A 16,977-nucleotide genomic window follows, 5' to 3' on the forward strand; every position below is an offset into this window, starting at 1 on the left:
CTATCAAGGTATCAGGATCACATAAGCACCTTTGGGTTTTGAAATTTGATTCGCTATGCTTTTTAGTATAATACAAACATGATCAAGGAATATAAAAGCGCGTGGGTAATCAACAAACAAACCCCCATACTCCTTTCTCACACTGCTACCTCATCCCATGAACAAAACCTATGACATGGGTAATTTGTTTCACATGACAATGCCTTCCTCCAAACATTTTCCAAAGAAGATTGTCCATCATCCGTTTATGCTTTGAGAGATGTGATTAAAGGTAGGATCAAGAGCACTAAGAATCACCCTAATCTCCAATATGATATTAGCAAACATCTAAGGACCTTGGCTCAAGTTCGAAGCCCACAAAATATTGTTTGATGAATATTCTTTGACAAACAAACCCGAGAAGTGATCTCCGAACTGTCCATGCTCACCGAGGGACACATCTTCCACCTAGAAAGCATCCTTAATGCCAATATGGCCAGAGAGAATGCTTTTATCACCTCTCCACATAGTCTCATCACACCCACCAATGCAGTAAATCCCAAATCACAAAATGAGCTAATGCCAAAATTGAATTTCAAATTGTTAGGCAGCAATCCATCTAACAACTGTCCATGCTCATCGAGGGACAAATCTTCCACCTAGAAAGCATCCTTGATGCCAATATGGCCAGAGAGAAGGCTTTTACCACCTCTCCACAGAGTCTCATCACACCCACGAATGCAGCAAGTCCCAAATCACAAAATGAGCTAATGTCAAAAATGAATTTCAAATTGTTAGGCAACAATCCATCTAACAACAATTTTTCCACAGATGACTCGACAACCAGCACTTACCAATTCTCAAGCATGCAACCCAATCCTAGCATAAAAAACTCTTTCCCATACTGAGCCAATAGTACCAAAGAAACCTTAATCAACAATTAGGTCCCAACAGAAGAATGGTCGCCAAAGAATATTTTCTTTCTCTTGGTCCAAAGTCCAAACACAACAAAAAAGAAAGGGAAATGTGTAAATTCCAAAGTAGACAGCCATTGTCACTAATAGAATACTAGCAAAGATATTGGTGGCACTAGTCGTGAACACCCTCGCAATGTCAAAGCGCTTGAAAATAGTCACATGGATCAAGTGGACGACCCTAAGACGGACAAGATGATTGTTTGACTCCTCCGCCTTTCTACAAATACCACGCCTCGGGCCTTTTTCCATCTTCATTCCCCTCCCAAAGGATTTCTTTATTAAAGTTTCCCCAACCTTTGGCAATCGAGCCAGGTATTTTGTAAAGTAAGAAACATAAAACATACATGGAGATTGGAATGTGAGGCATTAATGGTTGCGATCCTTTGAAAAAGAGACTTTTTTCTAAAAAGATAGCTTCTCCTCCCCACCAGCCTCCAAGTGACCAAAGGAAGCTTACCAATACTGTAACGACCCGACTTCCGCAAACCGGATCGCTACAAGACGACAAACCTGAAACCTGAAACCTGAAAATTTTTGAACCTCTATAAAAGCACATAATTTTTTTTAAAACCACACATAAATCAAACCATACTAATTCCCTTTCCATTAAAATATCCAAGTAAAAATCACCAACCAACTAATTCATCCACATTTTTGTTCCAAATTCAAGTATTAAACCCAAACTCAATACTTGACAAAAGTATCAAACTAACTACTGATAAAACTGTCAAATTTCCAAAAGGCAGGAAGTTGACGAGACCATCGCCTCCCTTCATACTTCCCTTCCCATTCGTTTTCAAGGAGCGCATTTAGATATACTCATTAGCGAACGCTAGTCCTATAGTGAAACTGGATTAGAAGCAGGTTGACAGAATACCAACATACATAAAGTCCAAATACAAATAACGGATCTAGGCATAAATACCAGTGACAAAAAACATAGAGAATAGCTGACAGAATAATTTTCAGAAATCTACTAGTTAGAAACAAAATTCAAAACAGAAGCCAAAACGAATCCAAAGCACAGAAAAATGACAGAATAGGCAAAGTCGGTTCGATTTCTCGAATTTTCATATTATCTTTCCCACCTATTACACTTTGGCTATCTTTCAAGCTTTTTCTTGTATCGGCTCTTCCCACCTTACACTTTGCCTATCTTTCAAATTTTTCGTGTTTGGCTCTTTGATGATCGTCCCTTCTTCTGTACTTTGGTTATCTTTCAAGCTTTTTCGTAATTCAGAAAGACGTAACATCTTATTCATTTTTTAGAAATATATTTCGTGGATTTAATAAAGACAGGAGCAACATGATTTCAGAAATCAATCAAGAACTTGATACTCAATAGCAGAACGAGTCATAGAAACCGGATCTAAAATATGATGAACCGATTCCAACTAAGTAACAAAATTGCATCATCACCATCCCATGTACTGAAATTCATATAGTCGAGTTAGCTATCACATGCCTTATCAAATCTGTGATGTGTGAGAGAATTTAAAGGGCCTCTGAGTGAGAAGGGGGGTAATGATAAGCCTAGAAATATAGAAATCAAACACTAAGTTTTTCATTTATTTTATAATTCAAGACATATCCAACGGTAGGTCATGGAAACCACTTAGATCTATGAGCTCTTACCCCAAAACATGGTATTACAAGGAATAGGATACCTACTTGCAAGGGCCGGAAGCTAAGAAGAGATCGTCAATCCTACTTTGTCCACTTCTACCTCTCTCAAATGGCCACAATCCTCCCTTTCTTCTTCTTCTTTTTCCTTTCTATTCTTTTTTTTCCTCCTCTCACTGGGCGTGTGAGAGAGGGAGAGTGACATTTTCTCTTCTTAAAAGCCACTATGGCTTTATTTTTATAGTTTCCTTTTTTTTTGTTGAGCAATTCATATCCCTTTTTTTTATTGAGGTTTCCTATTGGTTGATAACTTTTTCAAGGTTACTTTTAGATCTCATTAATTAATAGGTTTTTTCTATTTAATTGCTTTAGTTATATCACATAAGATAAGTGGGCCTACCAAAAAAGTGCAGGATTTCGACCACAAGGAAAATCGTGCACTCCATGATGAGTTGGAAGTTTTAACTTCCCTATTAATTCTCTAATCTCCCTTATCTAAAATCTTAGATTTAGATATTAATTTAAATGATTCTCTTTTGATATGGGCACCCCAAAAAATACATATGCCAAAAAGGCACGCCTACTTAAGTAGGAGTCGTGCACTGCTATAAAAGCTGGGAAGAAGAAATCTCTTCCCCTAAATTTTAGGGATTTGCATTTTTATCCTTTATTTTATGCATATATATACCCAACTTACCCATTTTTATGTTATTAAGTGGAAATAATTTCTTATCATTATGGTTTTTCATACATTAATACGCCCCTAAGTGGGCCCTACTTAACTTTAGTTTAAGTTTTCTAATTAATTTTAATTCCGTAATTAAGGTGGTCATTAGATTCTACCCCCCTTACAGAAATTTCGTCCCCAAATTCCTCCTTCTATATCTCATATAAAGCAGTAAGTCAACAACCATAATGAACATGATATAATAATATGTACATACCTCCCAATCATTGTCACTGACATAATCGCCATCCACGTACTTGTCCACTACGTTTCCAAATACCGATATTCTTCTGCATTTACTAGTCACATCCTCTTCAGAATACAGTGGTGTTTGATCGTCAATTGAATTAGAGGATATACTTATAATTTCCTGCTCTTGTTTCACGGGTTCTTCCTCTGGATCCTCTTCCAATTTTTCTTCCGGGTTCTCCTCAGGATCTTCCTCTAAGTCTTATCTTTGATTCCAAATGGGGTTCTTGCTTGATCACTTGGTCGGATTCTTCCGAATCATTGATGATAATTTCAACTCGTCTGGCTCTCTCTCTTCTTTCTTGCTCTTGCTCCCTGTTCAGCAAGCATTTCTTAGCAGTACTCTTTCTAGTTGTATGAATTATTTGAGTCATCCTAAGGATCCAAAAGTCACAACAATCTGTCAGTATGGCATACATATAATCCAAATAAATCCAGGAAAAGAAAAACATCACCATCATGCCAGCATGCACAAAATATATTCAAAGATATCATCAAATTTTATAATTTAAGGATTTTCTCAGTCAAATAATATGTATGTGAGTATTTCTTTTTCTTTCATTCTTTCTCCTTTTTTTAAAAATAGTTGCATACATATAAAAGGTTCCATCAAATATCTTCCGAAAAACAATTGAGGACTTGTCCAAGATCTTCTCGATCAATTCTCGAATCCTCTATCTACTCGTAATATATGTCCACTTTATTGACATCTTCCAAACAACTTTCAAACTATCCATGTCTCTCATAAAGTGTCCTATACTCGCTCTCTATCCTTAAAATGATGATTGTGTTCCTAGTTTTCAATCCACTCATACTCTCTAAAGACATTTCTCTGCATGCCTTCACTAGGTCGGTTGTCGATTATCCTTGTCACCTTCCGATCCTTCCAGAAATAGTACTAATTCTAATAACTTTACCTTCACTTCTAAAAAAATAAGGAGAAAGAATGAAAGAAAAAAAATACACATACATATAATTTTGACTGAGAAAATCCTTGAATTATAAAATTTGATGACAACTTTGGATATATTTTGTGCATGCTGGCATGATGGTGATGTTTTTCTTTTCTTGGATTTAGTTGGATTATATGTATATCATACTGACAGATTGCTGTGACTTTTGGATCCTTACGAATGGCTCGAATAATTCATACAGCTAGAAAGATTACTGATAAGAAATGCGTGTTGAACAGGGAGCAAAAACGGGAAAGAAGAGAGAGGGTCAGACGAGTTGATATTATCATCAGTGATTCGGAAGACTCCGACCAAGTGATCGAGCAAGAACCCCATTTGGAACCAAAGATAGACTTAGAGGAAAATCCCGAGGAGGAACCGGAAGAACAACCGAAAGAAGATCCGAGGATGATCCAGAAGAACCAGTGAAACAAGAGCAGAAAATTATAAGTATATCCTCTTATTCAATTGGCGATCACACGCCACTGTATTATGAGGAGGTGACTTGTAAACGCAGAAGAATATCGGTATTTGGAAACTTACTGGACAAGTACGTGGATGACGATTATGTCAGTGACAGTGACTGAGAGATATGTACATATTATTATGCCATGTTCATTATGGTTGTTGACTTACTGCTTTATACGTGATATGTAAGGAGGAATTTCGGGAAGGAAATTCCTTTAAGGGGGGTAGAATGTAACGACCACCTAAATTACGGAATTAAAATTAAGTAGAAAACTTAAACTAAAGTTAAGTAGGTCCCACTTAGGGACGTATTAATGTATGCAAAACCATAATGAGAAGAAATTATTTCCACTTAACATAAAAAGGGTAAGCTAGAAATATATACATAAAATAGAGGGTAAAAATGGAAATCCCCAAAATTTAGGGGAATAGATTTCTTCCCAAGTTTTATAGCAGTGCACGACTTCTACTTAAGTAGGTGGGGTGCCCATATCAAAAGAGAATCACTTAAATTAATATATAAATCTAAGATTTTAGATAAGGGAGATTAAAGAATTAATAGGGAAGTTAAAACTTCCAACTCATCATAGAGTACACGATTTTCCTTGGGGAAATCGTGCACTTGCTTGGTGGGCCTTACTTATCTTACGTGATATAACTAAAGCAATTAAATAGAAGAAACCTATTAATTAATGAGACTAAAGATAACCTTGAAAAAGTTATCAACCAATAGGAAGCCACAATCAAAAGAGGGATAAGAATTGCTTAACAAATAAAAAGCAAACTATAAAAAAAGCCACGAGAATACGTCAGACTCACCCTCTATCTCACGCCCAACTTTCTCTCTCTTACACGCCCAGTGAGAGGAGGAAAAAATAAATAAAACAAAAGAGAAAAGAAAACGACGAAGAAGAAAAGGAGGAGGATTGTGGCCATTCGAGAGAGGTAGAAGTGGAGAATATAGGACTTGGCGATCTCTCGTGCCTTCTGGCCCTTGCAAGTAGGTATGTTATTCCTTATATTACCATGTTTTGGGGTAAGATCCCATGGATCTAAATGGCTTCCATGACATACCGTTGGATAGGTCTTGAATTATAAAATAAACGAAAAACTTAGTATTTGATTTCCGTGTTTCCAGGCTTGTCATTACTCCTCTCACTTAGAGGTCCTTCAAATTCTCGAACACATCACAGGTTTGATAAGGCACGTGATAGGTAGCTCGAGTATATGAATTTCAGTACATGTGATGGAGATGATGCAATTTTATTACTTATTTGGAATTTGTTCCTCATATTTTAGAACCGATATATATATATATATATATATATATAGAGGAAAATGATTGTGAGCTTGAAGCTCATATAGCTTATATGAGCTTGAGGGCCCAAACACATGGGTCCCACATTGTTTGTGGTGATCCAAACCATTCATTTGCAAGGCCCCATCATAGATAGGGTGTGTACCAAAAATCGGCTCCATTGGATCATCCTAACCCCTCCAAAAGTGGAGGGCAAAAATGGGCAGATTTGTGGCAAACGGTGTCTGTCCATTTTGCCCTCCACTTTTGGATGGGTTAGGATGATCCTATGGAGCCAATTTTTTGTACACACCCTATCTATGTAAGGGCCTTTCAAATGAATGGTTTGGATCATCCTAACAATGTGGGCCCACATGTGTTTGGGCCCTCAAGCTCATATAAGCTATATGAGCTTCAAGCTCACAATCATTTTCCTCATATATATATATATATATATATATGACCCGTTCTGCTCCTTAGTATCAACTTCTTGATGGATTTCTGAAATCATGTTGCTCCTGTCTTCATTAAATCCACAAAATATATTTCTAAAAGATGAATAAGATGTTACGTCCTTCCGAAGTACGAAAAAGTTGAAAGATAGGCAAAGTACAGAAAAAGGGACGATCTGTGATCAAAGAGCCAAACTCGAAAAAGCTTGAAAGATAGCCAAAGTGTAGGGGTGGTAAGAGCCGATACACGAAAAAGCTTAAAGATAGCCTAAGTGTAAAAGGTGGGAAAGATAAAATGAAAATCCGAAAAACCGAACCGACTTTGCCTATTCCGTTGTTTTTTCTGTGCATTGGATTCGTTTTGCTTCTATTTTGAATTCTGTTTCTAATCGGTAGATTTCTGAAAATTATTCTGTCAGCTATTCTCTATGTTTTTTGTCACTTATATTTCTGCCTAGATCCGTAATTTGTATTTGGACTTTATGTATGTTGGTTTTCTGTCAACCTGCACCTAATCCAGTTTCTCTACAGGACTAGAAGACATGAGTATGAGCGCATTCGCTAATGAGGATATCTAAAGGCGCTCCTTGAAAACGGATGGGAAGGGAATAGTGAAGGGAGGCGACGATCTCGTCAACTTTATGTCTTTTAGAAATTTGACAGTTTTATCAGTAGTTAGTTTGATACTTTAGTCAAGTTTTGAGTTTGGGTTTAATAGTTGAATTTGGAACACAGTTATTGGCTGAGCTTTTATTGAACCAGACCCAAATACATAACACGAATTAGACGACCCTGCAAAATGTGATGGTTGCAAATCAAACCACCCTGCAGGCCATCGTAGCCATTCTGGCACCGTGCAACGAACCAGCGGCACGAGTTGAAGCACTCCCAATGCACCGACAATTCCAAGATTACCATTCTCCTGACTTTGACGGAAGAGGAGACACATTGGAGGCAGAACGATGGCTGGTGGCTGTGGAACAAATTTTCTCGGTATTAGAGTGCACTGATGCACAGAAGATTCGCCTCGCCTCTTTCTTGTTTAAGAGTGAAGCCGGTATCTGGTGGCGGACGGTGGAGAGAGCCTACACTAAAATATGAAATGAAACGTGGGAGCAGTTTAAAGAACGTTTCAATGAACAGTATTTCCCCGATCATGTCAAAGATCGTCTTGCTGAAGAATTCGCAAGCCTAAAGCATGGTAACTTGACAGTGGCCCAATATGGAGCAAAATTCTGAGAATTACTTCGTTATGCACCTGGATATGCACATACGGAACGGGACTGGGCCAACAGATTTCTTGATGGCCATTGTCCCTCGATTATGACCCAGATTCTAAACTTTGATACCACAATTGTAATGACCCGACTTCTGCAAGCCGGATCGCTACAAGACAACAAACCTAAAACCTAAAAAATTTTGAACTTGTATAAAAGCATATAATTTTTTTTAAACTATACATAAGTCAAATCATACTAATTCCATTTCCATTCAAATATCCAAGTAAAAATCACCAACCAATTAATCCATCCACATTTGTGTTCCAAATTCAACTATTAAACCCAAACTCAAAACTTGACTAAAGTATCAAACTAACTACTGATAAAACTGTCAAATTTCTAAAACACATGAAGTTGACGAGACCGTCACCTCCCTTCATTATTCCCTTCCCATCAGTTTACAAGGAGCGCCTTTAGATATCCTCATTAGCGAACTCGCTCATACTCATGCCTTCTAGTCTTGTAGACAGGTTGATTGAACGCGCTCATAGTAGCGAGTCAATTATTGAAATGGTAAATTTTTCATTAACTCAGGTGGGCACAAGAGTTTTGATTGACTTGGTAGAGAAAACTAGGATTCATAAGAGAACTTGGCCAGGGTAAACAGGAATCAAACCAAGCGAATCAACTAATGAATCAGACAGCTTTTAAATACCGGCCTTCACTCCTCCACATGATTAAGAACAAGAGTAACCACCTCATCAACCAAACTGAAGAGGAAAGGCAACAAAGGATCTCCTTCTCGAATCCCCCATCACTTTTGAAAAAATAATTTAGCTTCCATTAATAAGAACAAAAAAGAAAGATGAAAAAATATACCCCAAAATAAATATCCACTTCACCCCAAACCCATCCTCACCACTACTTCAGAAATTCTGAATCCATGTGATTTGTTTTTACTAAATGAATCTTCTATCAACTATGTTGTCTTCCTTCACCATGTTCCAACTCAAAACATCCATTAGCAATATATATTCCTTCAAGAAGTTACATCCCTTCAAGAATTTGCACTCCTACCTTCTATAAAGCACCATGGGATGGACAAACAATAAAGGAACAAAAATATAGAGCTAGAACAAAAGAATTAGACCAAATTTTATGCATGTTCTTAACAAGGTTTGAAATTTCGGTTTCAGTTTTGGCCTCAGCCAAAAACGAAATTTGGTGGCAATTTCGGTTTCAAGTGGAAATTTCGGTGAAAATCTCATAATTTCGGCCAAAATTTTTAAATTTCGGTTTTGGTTTTAAATTTCAGTCCTGGCCGAAATTTAAAACCATGAATCTTAAGCTAATTACTAGAACAAAAAAAATCCTTACCTCCACTGCCCAATCCTTAGGAATAAGAGTAAAGTAATTAGCGCTTTCCCTGATGAACCCTCACGCAATTCACTAATAATACATGACTTCAATAACTTTTGATAGAAAGCCATTGAAAAAATGTCAAGGTTAGAAGCTTTATCCCTCTCCATAGTAAAAACTGGCCTTTTAATCTCTTCCTCCTTGAAGTCTCATTCCAACCAATCCGCTTTATCCATGCAAGAACCTCGAACCCCAATTGGAATGAGAATAATCATCTCTTAGATAGATCTTAGTAAAAAAATCAAAATCACCGTAAATTCTAACATATATGGGCACATCATAGTACAAAGAGGACTTATGATAAGTTGAAGGCATCCCAAATTGGCTACTGATTGAAAGAAGTGGGCATCTATTTGCTCATTCTTTACATAGAATGTTTCTTGACAGGTTTGTGATCTAGGAATAGGTTTGGGAAGATCTAGACAGTAAATGGTGTTCGAGAGTGGATCAAGAAAGTTGGAAAGAATTGGTAATGAGTAATGACTCTATCTTTGACTAATCAATAATGAGTAATGACTCTAGCTGAGGCAAAGATAAAACACCGGGAAGACTAATCAATCTTCCTCAGTCAAAAGTCAAAACAAGAAAAGAACACATCAAAGATTTGGAATATACTTTGAAGAAGGTTCTCAGCTAAGGCTTGACGATGAACCCAGGCTGGCGGTTTTCATGAACAGCACTAGAGGGTGAGGCTCGGCTGCAACCTTCTACGGAAATCGATCAAACCAATCAGTTTCAGTTCAGTTAAGTGGCAAAAGGAAATCAAGCTTGTATTCAACAAGCGACTAGAAGCTGAGAACAAAGGGTGGATTTCTCTGTGAAAACCCACGATTAGTTCACCATAAAACCAAGAATATTTGAAGTAAACAAGAGACGGTTTTTTCATACTCTGAGCTGCCGTGGAAAGCCTTGCACATAAATGTATTTGTTAATCTACATGGTGGAGTGTGTGTGCGTGTATGTGTGTGTGTGTGTGTGTGTGTGTGTGTGAGAGAGAGAGAGAGAGAGAGAGAACAATTGGGTTTCTCTCTCCCCACACGATTTATTCATGTATCATTAAGAGGGGGTATATTGACAAGTATACCCTTATTACAATCAGTATTAACGAGAACACCTTATTCCTTCTAACACTCCCCCTCAAGCTGGAATGCATATATCGTACATTCCAAGCTTGTTACAAGAATCCTTCAATTTTGCACACCCTAACGGTTTGGTGAACGTGTCTGCAAGTTGTTATGTAGATCGAGTGAACACAGTACTGATTTCACCACTTTGAATCCGATGACGAATGAAGTGATAGTCTACCTCAATATGATGCTTGGTTCGCTCATGGAATACAGGATTTGTTGCAATATGAATGGTTGCCTTATTATCACAATACAACCGTGCTGGAGACGTCGAAGGGAATCCAATCTCTGATAAGGAGCGAAGCCAAATTAGCTCCCCACTTGTATAAGACATAGCCCTATACTCAGCTTCTGCACTTGACTTAGAAACAACATCTTGCTTTTTACTTCTCCATGACACCAAATTACCTCCTCCAAATGTGCAGTATCCAGTGGTTGATCTTTTGTCTGCAGAAGATCCTGCCCAGTCTTGCATCACTGAATCCTTCTACCTTTTCATGCCCATGTCTTCTAAAGCACAAGCCTTTACCTGGAGTTCCTTTCAAGTATTTGATTATTTGAATGACAGTCGCCCAATGGGAGGTACGTGGAGAACTCATGAAGCAACTAACCATACCCATTGCAAATGATATATCCGGTCGAGTGATAGTCTGATAGATTAACTTGCCAACCAATCTTCGGTATCTACCTGGATCAGTCAGCAGCTCACCTTGATCAGGAAGAATTTTAACATTTGGATCCATAGGGGTAGCTGCAGGTCTCACCCCCATTGATCCAGTCTCTTCTAGAATGTCCAACAAATACTTCCTTTGAGACAAAGAAAGACCATGATGTGAGCGTGCAACCTCAATACTCAAGAAGTATCTGAGATGACCCAAATCTTTCGTAGAGAATGCCCTCTGAAGAAATGATTTCAAATTCTGCATACCAAATCTATCATCCCCTGTAATCACAATGTCATCAACATATACAATCAGAAGAATATATCCAGCTGTTGATTTGTGACTAAACACAGAATGATCAACAGCGCACTGCTTCAATCCAAACCGCAAAACGGCAGTATTGAACCTCCCAAACCATGCTCTCGGCGATTGCTTCAGACCATATCTCGCCTTCTGAAGCCGGCACACTGAGGAGCACATCTCCCCCTGAGCAACATACCCAGGAGGTTGCTCCATATAAACCTCCTCAGAAAGATCATCGTGAAGGAAGGCGTTCTTTACATCCAGTTGATATAGAAGCCAACCACGATTAACAGCAAGAGCAATGAAAATCCGTACCGAAGGAATTTTAGCGACAGACGAAAAAGTCTCCTGATAGTCAACACCAACATCTGAGTATACTCTTTAGCAACAAGCCGATCATTGGGGCATTCTAGAGACCCATCTGGAAAATACTTAATTGCAAATACCCAACGACTCCCAATAGGTCGGGCTCCAGAAGGGAGAGGAACCAACTGCCACGTTTTATTGGAATGAAGCGCAGCCATCTCTGCATCCATGGCAGCTCGCCACCCAGGATGATTTAGGGCATCTAAAACAGACTTAGGCAAAGTAATCGAGGACATGGCAAAAATAAAGGAACGAAAGGATGGTGAAAGATTCTTGTAGGAAACAAAATTTGAAATGGGATGTGCAATAGTACAAGACCTAGTTTGTGCAGCAATGGGTGAATCTGACAAAGGACAGCAATTACCTGAAGAAGGAGAAGGACAACCCAACTGTGGAGGAGGATCAGTTTCCGGAGAGGAAGCCTCATTTCTTGCTGTGGTCGAAGATGTCGCCCCAGTTGTAGGAAGAACTACCTTTCGAGGTCCCCAAGTATACGTTTGAACTTCAGAGGTGCAGTATTTCCTTGTACAGGATCTGGTGCAGAATCAGAAATAGTAGGAAACAGATGTGGGGAGGAGGAGGACCCATAATGAGAGGAACTGTCATATTCGGTAAATCCATGGATGAAGGAGAAGAAGATTCCGTCGAAAATGGTTGATCTTCAAAGAAAGTCCAATCTGCAGAGACAAATATCCTCCTAAGACGAGGACTATAACACTTATAATCTTTCTGGGTACGAGAGTCACCCAAAACAATACACTTCTCTGCCCGAGGCTCCAATTTGTCAAGGCCATGAGACAAATTCTGAACAAAACACATACAGCCAAAGATTCGAGATACTAAGGGAAACGGATCTCCTAAAGGGTACAGGATGGAAAACGGAATTTTCCTAGATAAAACAGAAGAAGGAAGACGGTTCCCAAGGTAACAAGCTGTAAGAACCGCATCACCTCAATGAATCTTCGGAATTTTCATCTGAAACATAATGTTGCGCGTCATATCAAGAAGATAGCGAATCTTCCTTTCAGCAACACCATTATGTTGCGATGTGTATGCACATGATGACTGATGTATAATACCACGAGATGCAAGAAAATCAGTGAATCCATTTTCTACAGAAAAATACTCCTTAGCATTATCAGTACGTTAAGACTGAATAGAACATTTAAACTGATTTACTATTTCAAAATAGAAACTGCGAAAGGCATTAAAAACTTAAGAGCGATCCTTCAATAAAAACAACCAAGTGGCACGAGAATAATCATTAACAAATATTATAAAATATTTAATAGATTTTTTACCAAGAAGTAGCATTGTGGGGATGGTGTGGCGACAGGGGGACTGGTATTGCCCATCTTGTGGTTATTGCAACTTTAAATAGAGAAGCAAATGTCGATGGTGTCAGAAGCAAGGAAGAGGGAAAGAAAATAAGAAGCTAGAAAGAAACACAGCGACACCATGGAGGCGACAAGCAGACTGGTATTGCTCATCCTACAATTACTTAAACTTTAAATGGGGGCGTAGGTGTCGATGGTGCACCTGGATAAAGAGCGATGCTTCTCTTCTCCCGGGAAGCCCTCGAATCTTGTGGATTCGAGAACCGTGGGCAAGGAAGGAGGTTGCTGCCCTGATTCCGGACTAATTACCCCCTTGGTAGAAGGAGGATTACCGTCCTTATCCATTTCGGGCCCGGAGGTGATTACGAGATCTAATATCCTAAATGCATGTTTGATAGAAAAAAGGAGAGATTCATCGGGTTCCATCCAGGATCTTTGGCTCCAGGCGAAAAGTTGTTAGGACATCCCTACCCTTTCTTGTCCTTGTCTTTTATCAATGGATGAAGTTTTATTCATGTTTGAATAGGAGGAAATGGCCTCTGGAGTGTTGGCTAAGAAAGATGAGGCCGACGGAAGTACCCTACTCTCCCTCTCCACTTGGAATCACGAGTACGTCCAGGGTTCAGAGGTGCTTTGGGTCAACATATATGGCATCCCACTGCAAGTTTGGGCTACCTCAACAGTTGAAGCCTTGAGAAATCTTTTTGGACCGGTCTTAGAAGTGAGAATGGAAGGCAACCACAAACAATGTATGTGCTTCGTATCAGTCAAAATTTTTGCACCAAGATTGAAATTGAATCTCCCTTCTGTCAATTTATGAATTGCTGGTAGCTGTTATTCTGTGGGGCTCTGAATTCAGGAGGCAAGGGATGATTACCTGGAAACCAACCCTGCTCAGAATCCTCCCCTTGTCGTGGCACCCCTCCCTCTGTCAAAAGTTTTGGAGTTTTCAGCTAGTTTACCGATGGATCAAAACTCTATAGGCTCGGACCCTATCCAAAAGCCCCAGTGTAGGAGATCCTTTGGCCCGTTGGAGTCTAGCACCGAGACTTCAAAATTCAAACTCCCTGGAACCTAGGCGGGAAAAATGTGGGATGCCACTCCCAAAAATATGCATCCCCCATCATCTCTTACTGGCAGATCGGGCCTGGCAGGGAGTATTCTCAGGCATCAAAAAGGTGTTTTTGGTCTTCCCTGGTATCGAGGTCTGCCACCTAAGACCTTTTCCGCCTCTGGGTGAAGATCTGAGTCTTCCTCTATCCTCTGACCTGGTTGAGACAGGTGGTGCATGGTTCTGTCTTCTGTCAGAATCAAGGAAGAAAAAGTGAAAATTGCCTTGGCGTCTAAAATCTTCTTGATCTGGGATTATTGTTCAAATCTTTTTCGGGTAGACGAATAAGTCTTTTGATGAGACGGCTTATTAATTTATTCAACTACTTTTTATGGTTCTTGGATCAGGTGGAGTGGCGACCACACTAGAATTTAATGATATCAGATACACCCATAATGAGCTTTTGGGGGTATGTATGGACACTTGGCTTCTGGCTCCTGGCCAGGGTCTTTGGGAAGCAGTTATGAAGTGAATAGATTAAAGATATACGTCCGTTTGTCCTTTGGCATTCTTAGCAAAAACCAGAGAAAGAGAGAAAAAATAGAAAAAGCAAGAAGAAAATAAAAAGGCTAGCACTCGAAATGGAAAACCCAGATCAATCCCAGTCTCAATCTAGGAAGAGATCTCTTGATGTCGTAGAACTGGAAGATCTGCTCAGAAGACTCCAGGCCTTGGTATATAGTGAAGATGATGCCTCTAAAGCAAATCCAACTCCAAGAGAGAAAATTCAATCCTTCCTTAAGAGTCAATGGAAACTATTTAAGGAGGCAGCAGCTGATAGACCAGCGAATTTCTTCGCCCTCATAGGTACCCATAATGTAAAAGAAACCCACTCTCCGATGCATAAGCATCCTTTCTTTCTCAAATTTTTGGAAGATGAAAAAGAGAAAAGCTTCTTCGGTGGGAAGAAGACAAGGCGTCAGGGATAAAGAGGGTGGAAGAGCTGATTAGTCGGAAAATGAATCCTGGTGAAAAGACCTCGTCTGAGGAATTTGTTGTCACTGAGATTGAGCAGCTCTTCTTAGAACTGGAAAAGTGTTCATATTAAAAAACAAGGTCTGTCACTTTTTGTTGGGGTAGTGAGGACTTTTATTATAAGTAATAGGGCCTTTTGGATGCCTCTTCAAGGTAATGATAAAGGTAGTCGGAAGGTTTTGCTGTGATGGAAGTTGGGTGGATATGGTTGGTCAAACTCTTCTGCGACTTTTTGTTGTCAGACCCGAGCATGGTTTGTTGCGGGAAGTAAAGCCTCGGATTTTTTTTTCTTTTTTTCTTTTTTCTTACCTTCTGGGTCAGGGTTCGTCCTGACCAGCTTTCTTTGATACTGTGTAATATCTAGTGGGTCTCCTGGTCCCCAAAATAATTATTTTAGCATCAATGAAAATTTGTCATCTTTCAAAAAAAAATATTTAAACCCATTTATTGTAGTTCTAGAAGGACCCCAAACATCTGAATGTATCAACTCAAAAGAACGAGAAACACAACTACTAACTCGAGAAGGGAAAGACAAACGATGGTGTTTTCCCAACTCACATGACTCGCAATGAAATGACTCAACAGACTCTGCAATAAAAGAAGTTTTCCGAAGAGTATCAACAGGAGGATGTCCCAAACGACAATGCCACTATAGACATCCACAGAACTCCGAAGGGCGACACCAGCTCCTACGTGATCAAGATAATAGAGGCCATCAATCTCACGGCCCAATCCAATCCTCATCCAAGTCTTCATGTCATGAAAAACACAATAGGAAGAGAAAAATGAAACAGAACAATTTAGAGATTTTGTTAGTTGGCTAACTAACAACAAATTAACAGGAAAGGATGGTACATAAAGAACAGATGACAACTCAAATCCCGATGAGGTGGAAACTACCCCCATTCCAGACACAGGGGAGGTAGTTCCATCAGCTAAAGTGACAGTACGAGGGCAAGTAGAAGGAACTGATTGGAAGGAAGAGAGAATGGTAGGATTATCAGTCATATGGTAGGATGCTCCTGAATCAATGAGCCATGATCCAAAAGATGTACCAGAGAGAAAACATGAGAGGCTACCTTTGTGTGCAAACGTGACAGTTGGCCGCTTTCCTTTATCCCTTAGATGCACAAGCTAATCATATTCTGTGCGAGTGATGACCATAGTGTCGGGAGTCACAGATGGGGTGGCGGATGAGGGAAGACTGTCTGATGCAGCAGTCGAAGCACTCGCAGGTCTGTAGGGACGAAGTTCAGGGTGTAAATCATAACAATACCCAACACTATGACCATCCATCCGGCAGTGAGTGTAGTAACGGGACCCACGTCCACGGCCACCACGGCCACGGCCACGGCCAAACCTACCACGACTACGTCCAAAACGACCACCACCCCGACCACGATCAGACCCAGCATATGTCACATGAGCATACCCATCTGTCATAAGATCACTACGTTGAACAACCCTCATACGCTAAACCCTAGAGAAGACATTAGCAAGTGTGGGAAGCAAACCAAAGGAGCTAGAACCGACAATCTGTTGTCTAAGCTGTAAATAGTTAGGCCCCAATGAATCCAAAAAGCGAACAACTCGTTACTCCTGTCGTTTTTTAAGGACGACAGGGTCAACAATGAATGGCATTAATAAATCAAGCTCCTGTCATAGGGCAAGATAGTCACTACAATGGGCTCCCACAGGCTTGTCGCCTTGCTGAAGGTTAAACCAGTCTGTC

At 39.7% G+C, this 16,977-nt stretch overlaps 1 protein-coding gene across 2 annotated transcripts in view; it reads right to left on the bottom strand.

The window, feature by feature from the left end:
- The window catches only part of NFXL2 (NF-X1-type zinc finger protein NFXL2), an 86,168-nt gene that overhangs the window by 21,663 nt on the left and 47,528 nt on the right, over positions 1 to 16,977 (bottom strand). The window lies entirely within an intron of this gene.

The sequence above is a fragment of the Tasmannia lanceolata genome, unplaced genomic scaffold, assembly GCF_043159265.1.
Source record: "Tasmannia lanceolata isolate RefF3 unplaced genomic scaffold, GAP_Taslan_0.1 ptg000006l, whole genome shotgun sequence".
In the NCBI taxonomy this organism is placed as follows: Eukaryota; Viridiplantae; Streptophyta; class Magnoliopsida; order Canellales; family Winteraceae; genus Tasmannia; species Tasmannia lanceolata.